Source organism: Acomys minous (assembly GCF_964271855.1).
Source record: "Acomys minous genome assembly, chromosome: 10".
Classification (NCBI taxonomy): Eukaryota; Metazoa; Chordata; class Mammalia; order Rodentia; family Muridae; genus Acomys; species Acomys minous.
The window spans coordinates 59,095,328-59,110,340 of record NC_140491.1 but is presented as its reverse complement, the minus strand read 5'-3'; the positions used below and the strand labels follow the sequence as shown (position 1 = coordinate 59,110,340).

The 15,013-nt window shown below is 40.2% G+C and overlaps 2 protein-coding genes across 5 annotated transcripts in view; one reads left to right on the top strand and one right to left on the bottom strand.

Moving 5' to 3' along the window:
- The window catches only part of ACYP2 (acylphosphatase 2), a 145,193-nt gene that overhangs the window by 105,334 nt on the left and 24,846 nt on the right, over nucleotides 1–15,013 (top strand). The gene's annotated exons all lie outside the window — the stretch shown is intronic.
- Nucleotides 8,630–15,013, bottom strand: part of LOC311607271 (uncharacterized protein) — a gene marked incomplete at its 5' end in the record, with an annotated part of 210,828 nt that continues 204,444 nt past the window's right edge. The window contains 2 exons of the mRNA XM_084798947.1: nucleotides 8,630–9,823; nucleotides 11,708–11,907. The remainder of the gene's footprint in view (nucleotides 9,824–11,707; nucleotides 11,908–15,013) is intronic.

The following is a 15,013-nucleotide window of genomic DNA, read 5'->3' as shown; positions in this document are numbered from 1 at the left end:
GTGGCTGGACTACGAGGTGATGTTCAGACAATATTAAGCTTACAAATTTAATAGTAAGCCCATCAGCATGTTTGTGAATCTTCCTCCAGGCCCAAACAGTCTACAGGTGCCGTGTGAAAAAGCAGAGTGTATTTGGTCAGAGCTGAAGCAAGAATGGCAAGGGTATGATTACAATAATTGGTTTTAGAATTAAAACTGGAAGGACGTGGATGCACCAAGGAGAGGGCCAGTAAAAAGGTGGTCTGATTCTGGACCAAGAGCCAGGATGCTGATGGGTTATAAAGATGGAAGACAGTGGGCTGCAGGAGGTTGGTCAGACGCCCACTCTTCCATCCATGTTAGGCTATTGGGAGGCTAGTTGCAGTCAAGGTCATTGCAGGCTGGACACAAGTGAACTATGAGGCTGGTGTTGGAAGGATCCTCTGTGCTCATATTGATATCACTAAAAGAGAAGCAGGACCGGATCCAGTGCCAGCATTCTTGATAAACATGGGGAAAGACTTGTGTCTAGCGATAACTCAGGGTGCTTTGACTCACCGGGACATTCAAAGCTGTGTCTATGTTGCAGAGCTAAGGAGCAGGGCCACGGCTTCTCGGAAAGCATTGACTAGTAGGAAGGCAGACACTTGGAATATCATATCGCTAAAACCACAGACCCAGTTGTACGCTATCTTATTTTCTTTAAAGAGCCTAGAAGACCACACACATATATATATAGTAGGTCATCAAAACTAGGGACCATATATCCTTTTTAAAATTATAAGAGGGAATGCTCTTTGAGTTAACTTTTGGGGTTCCATTCTGCTGATGTCCTAGGGTGGAAACAAGGAACTATGCTTCTCATGTGTTGTTATTCCTGTTCTATTGTTTTCAGAATTAGAAATAGAAGTAATGCAAAATTGTCAAACCTGTAGACAACAGAAGGGGAATGGGGCAAAGGAGGAAAGAAGGGAGCCTCTTTGGAAGACTTCAGTTGAGCTACACATCTGTTTTCACACAGAATTGTTGGCATATTTAAAATCTCCATGAAACAAAACAAAAGAAACATGATGTCTCAAAAGTAAAGCAAATATAAGATGAAAGAAAAGAGCCTGTGAATTACAAAAAGAAAAAAAAAAAGAAAAAAAGCCATGTTTTCCTTTGACTTCTCAAACATTGTTACTTAGTTCTAACTTGTTTTGAAAGAGATCCCTCGCAGGCCTCTTGACTTCTTTAAACAGTCTTGTTTGCTCAGAACCATTGTTCGTTGGACTGGGCCTTTCAGTTTAGGAAACTGAGAATTGAAAAGAATGTTGGTAGGCCAGAGAAGAAACACGTTTTGAATGTTCTGTTTCCCATAGAAAGTCCATTAAACTGTTTGTAAAGGGAATGATTGCATAGAAGCCTTAAGTGGTTTCCTTAGTGGCTTTATAGCTGCAGCAGAGGCCCCTGCCTCTTAGAAAGATCATATAACTGCAGGGACCTGGGAGGGGGGATATTACTTGGATTTGGGTACTGGTTACCTTAGGTAAGTTAATAATGATGATCAACTGTTTTGTAGTGTACTCAAACAGCAGTACAGGTACCTTCTCCTGAAAATGTAAGACGCTGAAGGTCTGTGAAGTCTTGGCCCAGTTGACTGGCCCCAAGGTGGCAGAGGCTAGCCCAAGTTGTCTATGGGTGGGCTGAGTCACAGGCCCATGACTAGACCTCTGCCCTGACCAGTGCCAAGGGTTTCCCCATTTGACTGCAGCGGAGTAGCAAAATGTCACACTCTTAAATTGCTCATACTACATGGTGTTCAAATATCCCCTTTTATGCCAGTTGTCCATTTTAGAATTTCTCAGAATTCACAAAAGTGTAACTGAATAAACTAAACAATTAAGGCTTTTAAAATAAAACAAAGTATAAGTATACATTTAGATGGCAAGTTGTTTTAAAATGATCTATAATTTTGGTTCAGGACAGAAGGTAGGAAAGCTATAAAAGATACTGAGTGCAGTGGGGAAAATGGGAGTTTTGACTAAATATTAGATTAAAAAGCACTTAGGATATGTAAGTATGTATGTCTGGCTAAAAATGCATGTGCACCATGTGTTGTGCTTGGTGCCTAGGGAGGCCAGGGAAGGCACTGGATCCTCTGCAACTAGAGTAACCGATGATTCTGAGCAAGCATGTGGGTTCTGGGAACTGAACCCAGGTCCTCTGCAAGAACAGAGTAAGTGCTCTTAACTACTGAGCCACCTCTCCAACCCCAGTGAATATTAGGGTTTTAATCAAATTATATGAATGGAGGAAAGGAAAGCAAATATAGTAAATGTTAACTGGCAAGACACACACATGCATGCCCGCCTGAATGCATTCACACATAAAACACACTGAGCCATTGAATCCTTCTGTTCTTTCTGTCTTTTGTTATATGTATGAAATTTTGTACTCAAGTGAGAATAATCACCATTCTCTTTTTATAGAGCAGGTACTTTTACCAACTGAGCCATTTCACTGGCCCAAAGACATTGCTTTGTTGTTTTAGTTTTGCAAGGTGCCTGGGGATTGAACCCAGGGCCTGGATCGTGCTAGGCAAGTGCACTATCACTGTGCTGTTTCCCAGCCCCATAATCACCATACTCTTGAAAATGCCTGGATGAGGCAGATGATGGAAATCGACAAAGAGAGAGAGGAATGAACACGAGTGTGGTCTGGTGGGCTTCGGGCAAATGCTTAGCCTATCCTGAGTTTCCTTCATCTGTTTTATAATGCTGTCTGTAAGGGGTGATATGATGAGCAAATTGATGACATACATTGCAGAGACTATGTCATCTGATTGTATTAATTCTTTGTCCCAGAGCCATTCATTCTACTATTAAAGCCACAGAGAGAGAGAGAGAGTAAGAAAGGATGCCTCTCAAAAGAAGGGGCATGATTTTAGCAATTTGCTACTAAAAATGTAGTCCAACAACCAGCAGCATTGCCCTTACTTGGAGCTTATTAAAGAAGCACTATTTCAAGCCTTCCCTGATTTCTTTGAATTGGATCCTGCATCTTAGCAAGGTCTTTGGGCAATTCGCCTACACATGAATGCTGAAAAAACTTGGCCCCCATGACATGGATCAGTGGTAAAGGTGGTAACTGTCAAGTCTGATAGTCTGAATTCAATTCCTCTGCCTCACATGGTGTAAGAGAACTGACTCATGTAAGCTGTACACTGGTAGCACATATGTCCCACCCAAATGCTGAGGAAGCTGAGAGATGCAGCAGGACAGCTTCTTCCTGTGTGAAGAAGGTGGAAGTCAGAGCTGTTGAATTTTCCTGTTCTGGGTCAGACTCAATAGAGGGGATCGAGAGATGGACTAAGAAAGCCAAGAGCACATTTCTAACCTTAGACCTGTGCTCCCATTTTCAAGAGGCAGCAGAGCACAGACAGAGCCACTGCAGTCTGCTGCTGAACAGTAAGAGCCTGAGATAGCATGCTGAGCTGCCCTTGATTCTCACCGTGAAAAGATAAAGCAACCATAATTTAAAAGCTGTCTGGTAAGCTAGCACAGGGAGGCAGGCTATGGATACAAACATCCCCCAGCTGGTAAGCAATGACAGTTATTGACTACCAGAATCCAAGAGCTTCCCTAGACTGTGCAGAGGCATCAGGAAAGGACCCCTGGCCTTCATCAGCCAAGGCCTTAAGCAGCAAGGCCACCAAGGCTACAAAAATCCAGATAGAGAAAGGAGCCCCATGGAGCTCAGGGCTGCTGAGAACCATGTGATTTTCTTCTCCCTCAGAGCCAGGTGATCACTAATCCATTCTCCTCCAAAGACAATCATGGAGAAAGACTGAGGAAAACATTAAAGTTCTGACCATTTATCCAGACAAAAAGAGTCCCTTAAAGAGGTTGAGACAATTACAGAACCACAGTGAATTTTCCATAAAACCTGTAGAAAACACAAGGGTAGATAGAACTCAATAGTAGAATGTGACTTTGTCATTCTTAATACATGACAGAATATGAAAAATAAAGTGACAGCATCAAACACCCGTAAAACAGCAATACAGTTGATTCCGATGTGTGCGCTTCCCACCGTGATGATAATGGACTAAACCTCTGAAACTGTAAGCCAGCCCCAATAAAGGTTTTCCTTTATAAGAGTTGCCACGGTATTTCTTCAGGACAATACCGGCTGTAAACTTCAAACCCCTACCCAGATCTAGCCAATGGACAGGACATTCTCCATAGTTGAGTGGAGATTGAGGACTGACTTTCACACAAACTCTGGTGCCTCATATTTGACCACGTCCCCTGAATGGGGAGACCTGGTGGCACTCAGAGGAAGGATAGCAGGCTACCAAGAAGAGACTTGATACCCTATGAGCATATACAGGGGGAAGAGGTCCCCCTCAGCCACAGTCATAGGGGAGGGGAGTAAGGGGAAAATGGGAGGGAGGGAGGAATGGGAGGATACAAGGGATAGGATAACCATTGAGATGTAATATGAATAAATTAATAAAATAAAATTTAAAAAAAAGAGTTGCCACGGTCATGGTGTCTCTTCACAGAAATAAAACCCTAACTGTAAATGTTAAAAAATGAAATGTCACATAACTTCTAAGAATATGGAGAGATTTATTTGGGGGAAGGAAAGGGAAGAGGAGTTAGTTTCTGAGTGGAACATGAGGGGGGGAGAGACCCTGAGAGACAGTGGCGGGGGGAAGGGGCCAGAGACAGAGACAGACAAAGGGAAAGGGAGCACTTCTTAAAGAAAGTACAAGAGAGGTAAGAGAGTGAGAGAGGTAAAAAGAGAGAGGGGTGGCAGGATTGTTTTTTATAGTCTGGCACACACCTGGTGGTGGACAGGCAACGATGTCATAGGTTGCTAAGCCGCCTAGAGAGGCAGGCTAGTAAAGCCACCCATATGCCAGCACTAACTAAAGCAGAACTTTGTACCAGTATTGCTTTGATAGGCCCGATCATGCTTTTCTTTGGAAAAATGTGGATTTTTTTAGTTTTCTGTGAGGAAAACAGTAAAATGCTCAAAGAACTGGTTAATGGATCATCCTAGTAGGAACTTAGAAGACAGTATTGCTATGGGTGATTTGAACTATGGAGACCTGGCTCAAGAGGTTTCAGAGAAGAATGTTAACATGTGTATTGTGATATTTTGGTGATGAATGTGTATATATGTCGGAAGTATGTAATGTGCTTTTTGATTTATAGGGGATTATAGTTGAGATTGCACAAATCTCAGAAGAGACTTTGAACGTTGGGCTTTTAGATAGGATTGAGACTGTAAAAGACTATGGGGACTTTTGAAGTTAGACTGAATGCATTTCTACATTATGATATGTCTACAAGCTTATGAGGGCCAGGGAGTGGGATGTGGTGGTTTGAATGAAAGTGGTCCCCTTAGGTCCATAGGGAGTTGCACTGTTAGGAGGTGTGGCCTTGTTGGAGGAAGTGGTCACTGGGGGCAGGCAGACTTTGAGGTCTCAGATGTTCAAGCCACACCCACTATGACAGTCACTTCCTGCTGCCTGTGGATCCAGATGTAGAATTCTCAGCTCCTTCTACCGGCATTCCACAGTGCTTCCACCATGATGATAATGGACTCAAACTCTGAAACTGTAAGCCAGTCTCAATTAAATGTTGTCCATTATAAGAGTTGTTGTGTGTGTGCGTGTGTGTGTGTGTGTGTGTGTGTGTGTGTGTGTGTGTGTAAAATCTGCTATCTTTATCTGCTTCTGTATTACTTGACTTGTTATAGTCCTTATTTTTGTATAGTTTTAATTAAGAAAATGTTTTACAATACCTTATAGTAATCCCTGATTTAGAAATACATCCTGTTAAAGTCACTGTTACTCTGCCTGAAAGCTAATTGAGAGTGTCCATTTGGCTCAGTAGGAATTCATCAGCTCTGGAAGCTTGGATGTAAAGGAAAGAGATAAGACAGGGCACTACTACTGGATAACTCAGTGAAAGGCTCTTACTTCTGAATGAAAAAGCCATGCACATTCCAAAGTAAGGAGTGGGAAGCCATGGGAAGGCGAAATTTGGTTCAGGCTGGTGGGAAATGCTTTCAGCCAAACAAAAGCCTAAAGACTTAAGGCTGGGGGTGCTAAAACCTTCCTAGAAGAATTGAGTTATTTGGTAGAAGGTTAGCAGAGACTACATACTGATAGATAAGCCCTGTAGATTCATAAGCTCTGTAAACTAGTCTGCCTGAGGTAAGAAAATATTGGGATCATTATAGAAAATAAGAGGAATTGAGATCCCTATGGCTTAGTGTGTCTACCCAGTTCTAGGGAATGTGAAAACAGGTTTCTGAAGATGAACTAACAACTTTTTCCATTTGTGGCTTACACTGGTAAAATGACTGTGGGTGAAAGCATCTTCTAGACCAGCTTCCTGGTGTAGGTCGTAAGGGCCACTAGAGGAACTATTTCTGAAACTGGGGAAAAGGCTCGGGAGTATCTTCCTGGAACTGGTTCTCATTTCAGAGGCAAAAATAGCTTTGAAATGTTGTTCTATTTGGGAATTGGGGTCTATTCATTCAAGGGCATCCGTCAGTAGCGTTTGGAAGTTAGCTGAAATTCAAATAAAGTCCAAGTAAGGCTTACATTACACTCGTCAATTTCTAGTTTAAAAAGCACTCACAAGATCCATACTGTAGTTTCTGTCATAGCCTAAGAGATAATGTGGAAAGCTTCAGTTTTCTACTCACCATAGTTACTTTGAACAGAAACCACAGCAGTAAATTGCTTTAAACGCATTCCTTTCCCTACCTACCTGAACTTTTGAACCAAGCTTCATTTTCATATTCAAAAGTTTAAGTACGAAGAATTCCACCAAAGAGTTCTGTATCTTGATTTTGTTTATTCCACAGCTTTCTGAGTTGGAATGCAGCCATTGGACTACCGAAGTCATAAATCCTGGGTTGGGTCCATGAGTCTTCTTTGTCTTCATTCCAATTTTATTAAGTGAGGTCTTTGACTTGTGTGCTGCAAGGAAACTCCATCTATTCCTCATGTGTAACTCCACAAGGAGCCTAAGAGGCCCCTGAGATGGTGAGCCATAGTTTTACACTTTGCTCTAAGGAGAAAAGAAAGTAACAAATGACTCTGTTGAACCCAGTTCCATAGGCACAGGCACCATCGGGAGCACCCAGCATGGAGGGCTCTGGCATGGTGAAAGAGCCAGCACTAGGAAGCTTCTTACCTTTAATAATTAATAGTCCTCATATCTCTGGTTTTACTTCTTGCTCTCCCTTATATGTTGAAAAACAATAAAATCTATAATATATTAAATACAATAAAATGTGTAATGTTCTGCTACAATTTTATTTCTGAAAAGAATATTAATAGTGGTTTTCACTTTTGTTGTTCCTTATGTGCCTAATACTCACAGTGAGTAGAGTTACTATTAAGACTCTCTTCCTTCTCTAAATAGCAACCTTTTCCCATCTGAGAAATGTGGGCATTACAAATTTTAATGACTACATGGCGGTATGTTGAGTTATAACTTATTGAATGGGTTGTTTACAGTTTTTGCTGCTATAAATACTGTTCTTATGCACCTAACTTAATTGAGTTTCTTAAATGAATGGGATATTTTTAATTCTCAGTCTCTTTATCTCTTGGGTTGAATACTTTCAAAACTGATTAGTCTATCTGTTATATGTGCTAACTTTCTGTGTCATTATGAATATTTCTCAGTTGTGTCTCATTATAATTCAGCTTTCAATATTAAAATTATTTTTCTTGCTGCTTTTGGACAATTTATTTTTATTTTAATTTACATTGTTATAAATTTTTGAAAGATAATTGTCCATCTAAAGACTTCATAAATATTTGATTTTTTTCTCAACTTGGAAATAATTAAAGGAAATATTTCACTCTTTAGTCCACTAGAGGCTTGCTTCGCTACCATTTAAGAACTTATTCAAATCATGTCTTTTATTATTTTGTATTTATTATTAGCTAGTTATTCTAGAAATTACTAGGGAATCATTAGGATATTTCTTTTCTAACAGAGAAATACAATTCTAATTACAGAGAAAAGTAAACTTGATACATCTGTAGTCTTTCCACCTAAAAATTAGAAAACACTTGAGACAATTGTTCAAACAAGGCATAATGTTCCCATACTGTGACATAGTTCCAGTTAAAAAAACAATTTAATGAAAATGTTAAACACAAAAATAAATATCTGAGATTTTTGAAAAATGTATATTAAAAATTCCTAAATGCTCAAGATTGTTCTCTTCCTAGAAAACAACACTAGTAGTTAAACAGTGTTAAGGCTATTAAGACAGCAGTTGTGAAATGCAGCTTTTCTTATGTCTAGTGAGGGATGTCCCTTCAAAAAAAGGTAGCATGGGACAAAATTTTCCAGAAGAGCCCATTTTTTTTTATCATAGTTTTCTCATCATGTCTTAGATGGAGGAAAGAAAACTCTTCTCGCTCTGGCTTCTCAGAAAGAATTAGTGGGGGGCCATAATGAATACTTATCTGGAGACCTGTGCTTACACAGGGTGGAGTGGGGCATCCATCACTTGGGAAGAAGTGTCCTGGTCCACGTGACACATCAAACCAGGGTTCACCTGAAAGAGGGGGTGTGAATTGGAAGAGACAGAGACACATGGGGTATGAGGCCAAGACAGATTCCGATCAAGGCCCACTTTATTAAAAAGTGAGTACGGTTTATATAGCAAGGATGCCACAAGCTCTATTACAATCTCACCCCTATCCCCCAGGCAAGAGTTTAATCCTCTGAGCAGTTCCCTATAAGCATTTCCTTATTTCTTTCAAAGTCAAACAATCCAAAGATAGCCTAAACGCAAGACCTCCTTCAGCAAAGGTCAACAGCTCAAAGGTCACAGCGTGAAGCCTAAGCACAGGATTTCTAGCACGACTCATTTTCTAGCATGGCTCCCCATATCTAACCCTTCTTCATAAATTTATGAAGCACCTGTCTTAGGTTGGTGAACTAAAAACCTTTCTTGGCCATCATTAAGGTCCCCTTTATAATTTTCACAAGCCTCTGTCTTAGGTCGATAGGGATTTAGAATCACTCTTACCCGTCATTGGCTGCTTTCATGTCACACAGGGTTAAGGCAGTGTTTCAGCTCTATACCATGCATGTGTGCTTGTATTGGCTCAGTTGTATTGGCTGAGACATGAGCTGTGTTATGTAAGGAAGGAAGGCACAGGCTATAATTTGAAGCCCTGCCATCGCCGCCAAGCATAATCCATACTGTAGACTACTGTTAATTCTAAAGAGATTATATTGAATGTGAATCTAGTTGCATCCTACTCATAAAGAGTCTAAGGAAATCAAGCATGACATTGTAACTCAAATTGCTAACCTCTTAGTTAAGGCATACACAATATTAGTAAAGCAATAGCAAAAGCAATAGTAGATGCAAGAATAATAACAAAGATTTTACCACTCAACAGTACTCCACAAGGCTCTTTTAAGTGCTCTACAGTCCTGCAGATAAAACTGACCCTAACAATTAGGGTGGAAAAGTACTCATAAAGCTTAAAAATTCAACTCCCAGAAGGAAAATATTCCAGAGGAGTCTCTGCAAAGCACTTTTTCCAAAGTTCAGTCAGGTCTGTAAGGATGATGCCTCATAGGTACTGGAACACTTGAGTTCTCCTTTCCTCCTCACATACAAGCAGTAGAGTGTTGTTGACATACATTATCCAAAGAAACAGGTTGAAGAAAAGGAAGATCAGGAATGTGTCCAATGAAGCTTCACCTCCAACCTTGGGATCATCAGTAGACTCATCCATGCCAGTATCCACTTGATGCACAAGCCTCTCAGGTAGCCAGCGTGCAGCATCATGTTCCTGTGAGAAAACACAGACAGATCCTCAACCCCATATTAATACAGGGTTGAGTCCATTCCACGGTCCAGTTAAAAGATCCTTCCATGTCACTCTAGTGAAGGATGACTGAGTATTAGTATGCCAGAATCGATTGGCTGCAGAATTTCCTTTGGCATCAAGCAGTAAAAAATGTAAAATAAAGAGAATGTGACTCAAAGCATTTTTAGGTGACTGGGGGTAGAGTTCCCCCTTCTTTACTTTTTGTAATTAGTTACCTGTAATATATTTTATAGAAATAGAATCACAAAATTTTTGAAAATCTTTGTTAACATATCCTGAGCCATTCTCTGTCTTGATAGCCTTAAGCACACCAGTGTAAGAAAAGGCAGACAAACAATGAGCAATAACATTCCTTGTAGCTTCTCCAGTCTGGAGAGAAGCAAGTACACACCCAGAGTAGGTGTCCATGGAAACATGAACACATTTTATTTTAACCTTTCAAATTCAGGTGAGCTTGCCAGAGCTCAGAAGAAAAAGAAACTTACTTCTCTGTAAGTAATTTAGCATATCAGCAGGGGATCATGCCCTGTGGAGACAAGGTTGGAACTCAAGAGTTCTGCCTGTTTTAATCCCCAAGTGCTGGGATTAAAGGCATGCACCACCACACCCTGTTGTTCCTTTATCTCAATTCCAGTAAAATCTTTAGAAATCTCAAGCAAAAATTAATCAGGGAAACAAGAAAGTTCTAAGTTCTAGACAGTTAACTACATTCCCTAGGCTAGTTTAGAAAACTATCAGCCTCCTAGTTCTGCCTCTGCAACCAGCCACATGTTTGTAGCCACCTCTGCTCTGTAAGAGTTGAGCCCACAGGCAGCTAGGAGCAGTGTCTATAAAATTATCTGGCCCAAGGACATTCTAGCCCTGGGCGTGTTTAGATAGTTTGATCTAAGCTGTAAATGCCTGGTTCCAAGGACAAAACTAGTTTATCTCTCTTTAACTCTAGTAAAAAAAAATCTTTAAAAATCTCTCAAGTAAAAATTAAGCAAAGAAAAAAGAAAATTATTTATTTTGGGTGGACCTTTTCTAGAAAGCCCTGATAAACACTTTGTAGCCAAGGAGCTTTAAATTAACTCCATTCCCTAGACCAGTTTAGAAAACTGTTAGTCTCTTACAAGCAAAAATTAAGCAAGAAAATTTTAAGTTTTAGGCAATAAACTCCATTTCCTAGGCCTCAGTTCTCCAACCAGCCACGAGTTTGCAGCCATGCCTGCTCTGTAAGAGTTGAGTCCCACAGGCAGCCAGGAGCAGCACCTGTAAAACGTTTTGGCCCATGGATGCTCCAGCCCTGGGCTTGTTCCCCGGGGGACGGCTGCTGCTGAGCCTGGGTCAGGGCGGGCCAGTGCATGGCGGCATGATTTTCATATCCTCATATGATGTGCACACCATGCTGGGCCACACTGTTTAGAAAATTGGCCAGTGAGTAAAGCTTGGCCCTCTCTCAAAATATAGAAAAATGAAACAATATTTAAACAATTGAACAAATTTACAGACATAGACATGAAATTTGACATGATGGTCATAAAGCAAACAAACAGTGTGATAGGCAAGACAAAAAGAAGCAGTTTTGTTTGAAACCTTGACAATAAACGGCATATCTAGGGTCTAAACTATCTTTAACACACACACACACACGGAGCTGTTTTAGGTCTAAAAGCATAATGCTATATTCCTGCAATTTTTTTTTTACCAACTCTATCCCACATTTTTAAATTAACCACTTCTTCCTCAAGAAACCGTGGACATACATCATTGACAAAATCTAAAAACTTTAATATTTTAGTATCAACCCTGACCCCATATGTTTGAAGTGAATTGTTCAGTCTCATGCTTTTGTCACTACCTTACCATCTCTCCAGGAAGCGGGTCACTCCGGCCGTGAAGCTTTTTTCCACTTTACTTCCTAAGAGTGCTCTCAAAGTAACATTCATCACCTTGTCCTTCATTTTCAAGTCCTGTGTTTGGGTGCCAAATATCCCTTATTTTCAAAGTCCTGTGTTCAGGGACCAAATGTCCCTGTCTGCGGGATATACCAAACCAGGGTTCACCTGAAAGAGGGGGTGTGAATTGGAAGAGATAGAGACACATGGGGTATGAGGCCAAGATGGATTCCGATCAAGGCCCACTTTATTAAAAAGTGAGTACAGTTTATATAGCAAGGATGCCACAAGCTCTATTACAATCTCACTTTCCCCTAGCCCCAGGCAAGAGTATAATCCTCTGAGCAGTTCCCTATAAGAACTTCCTTATTTCTTTCAAAGGTGAATAATCCAAAGATAGCCTAAACACAAGACCTCCTTCAGCAAAGGTCAACAGCTCAAAGGTCACAGCATGCAGCCTAAGCACTGGATTTCTAGCATGGCTCCCCACAGAGAAGCAGTGAGAATGGTTTCCTTAAACTTCCTCCTTCATTAATTAGGCAATTTCTAAGTAACTGTTTTCCCTACTATGACTACAAGACATATACTAAATTTATTTCTGTATGCCTCCCACCCCTCCAGACTGGGGATTGAACACAGTTTTATGCATGTATAGGCACACACTCTTCCTCTGATCCATTCTCAGTCATGTCTTATGTATTTAATTATTGTAGTAATTAGTGTGCTTTATGTCAGGATTTTCAGGGGGCTAAACTAACTTTAACTCATAGTCTTTTGTTAATGTGTAATTGTATTATTTAACAAATACTAAATAACCTGGTGAAAATTGATTTCCTGTTAACAATGTAGTATACCTAAATTTTCCGTCATGATTTATATATTCCAATAAAACGTGGCAGTTTTACTTATGCACAGCACATAAATTTTTAAAATAATATTTTATAAATGTCATATGTAGATTATCTCCCTATTTAGATTGCTTTTTACATTATGTATATGAGTGTTGTGCCTGCATGTACATATGTGTACCGCATACATGCCGATGCCTAAAGAGGTTAGAACAGTTGGGTCCCCTGAACAGGAGTTGTGGAGGGTTGTGAACCACCCTGTGGGTTCTGTGACCCAAACCTGAGTCCTTTGCAAGAGCAACTAGTGCTCTTCACTGCTGAGCCACCTCTCTAACCCCTATTTTGCTAATTTAGAAAATTGTTCTTAGCCTTTTTATTGTATTATTTAGTTGGTGGGTATTATGATAAAGACCATCACACTAAATATATAATAATGCAGTCAGTTTTACAAACTAATAAATTTAATAGGTGACATAGGATTTCTAGATATGGAATACTGCAGGTAATCATGTTCTGTCGCGTCTTTTTATTGCATTGCTCCACTGGCAGGCAGTGAATGCCCAGTGGATGGCTGTGGTCCTTGTTTGTGTTCTGGAAAGAACACTAGACTGAAGGGTCAGAAAGGTTGCATCTCGCTGTCAGCCCCGTACCTGAAGAGGTCATCTGTGAAATACCTCTTTTTAACCTGTGGGTCAGGCACCATACTGGGCACTCCATATAAGCCATCATGGTCCAGGCTAAGCAAGCATGAAGTACATAGACACGCCCCTTTGTTAGGATTTTAGAAATTGGAGGTTTCTGGAACCTTGACTCAAGTAAGACTATGAGCACCATTTCCCCAAATGATGTGTGTTGTGTGTATGGTATGTTCGTGTCTTGTTGTGACATTTTGACTTTGTTTTTACATGTATATGTGTTTTGCATATATGTGCACATGCTACAGTGCATGTGTGGAGATCAGAGGACAACTTTTACGAGTGGGTTCTCTCTTTCAACCATGTGTATCCTGAGCATTGACCCCAACTCATCAGGTTTGGTGGCAAGTGCCCTCACTCACTGACATCTCAACAGCCCCAGTGAAACATTTTGATAATTCTCAAAATGCTTCAGTTTTTAAAAAAAAAATTATTGTCATATCTGTTATGATGATCAGTAATCAGTGATTTTTGATGTTATTATTGTATTAAAATAATTAAATATCAGAGTAAAGGAAACAGAAATTAATAGGTGTGGCCAGCCCATGATAAGACCAAAGAAACAATAAGAAATGGAATACTGAGGTGTCTCTCTATGATGGCCTGTGTATGGCTATGGCTCTATGTTTACCTGCTGTTGCTCTAGACTTCTGTGACCTGGTAGACTTATTATTTCCCAGAAACTTGAATGACCTTGAATTTTGCTGGAGTCTGTTAGGAACTAGGGAATGACCTAGGAACTGGACCAGATAACCTACATTCTTATTTTATACGCACATGTCACTTTCTTGATCTCAGTAAATTTAAGGAAGACATTCCTGAAGGAAGAATGTTTTCTACCTGTCCTTCCCTTTACACAGTAACAGATCTTTGAAATATCAGTGGATTAAGTAATTTGCCCAAAATGATCTAAAATGGCTGGCTCTGGGTAGCCAGTAGAGTCTATATTCTGATTATGTCATGCCTGTGACATAGTTTATCTAGGCCACCTCATTTTCTTAATATGCTTATATTAAAGAGTTAAGCAAGATAATCCAGTTTTAACAGATGGATCCTGATGTTAAATGTGTATTCTGCACATCTTAAATATTGCAAATTACTTACAACAGCCATTCTTTCCTTATCTTGAGTTGTTCCTTTTGCCATCGCCTGGGACCCAAGGATGTTTTTGAAATGTTATTGAAAAAAAATCCAAAGGAAGGGACCCAGTCCCTAGGAAACACAATTTATCTCATCCATCACTAGTTAATATTGCCCAGTCTTTATTCTGAATACTCCTGGCCATATGCCATCCCTCTGTTTCATCCCTAGTCAGTGGAAGCAGGAAAAGAAGGGATGTTTCGCCAGCAGCTACAGCACTATTTTAGGAATTAAAAACAAGAATTTGCAGCACACACAAGTGTTTAGTTTTGTCTGTTGAGCTTTATCAAGATCATCGTACTGAGATCATAAATCGTTGTTCAGGGATTTAAACATTTCTTGTTAAAAATGACCTAACTTTAGGATATCATTTTTTTTTCCTACTGAATTCCTGCATGAAAGGATGGATAATAGGTGGAGCAATAAAGGATCAAGCTATTTTGTATAAGCCACTTCATATGTGGGAAGAGCAAACATTACTCTGCCAGGAGCAGAGTCTAACACAGGCACAAAGGAGGAGGATGGCATCACAGAGATGTGCTTCCACAGGGATAGTGCTTTCAGGATCATGAGACAAACTGAAATACTCAA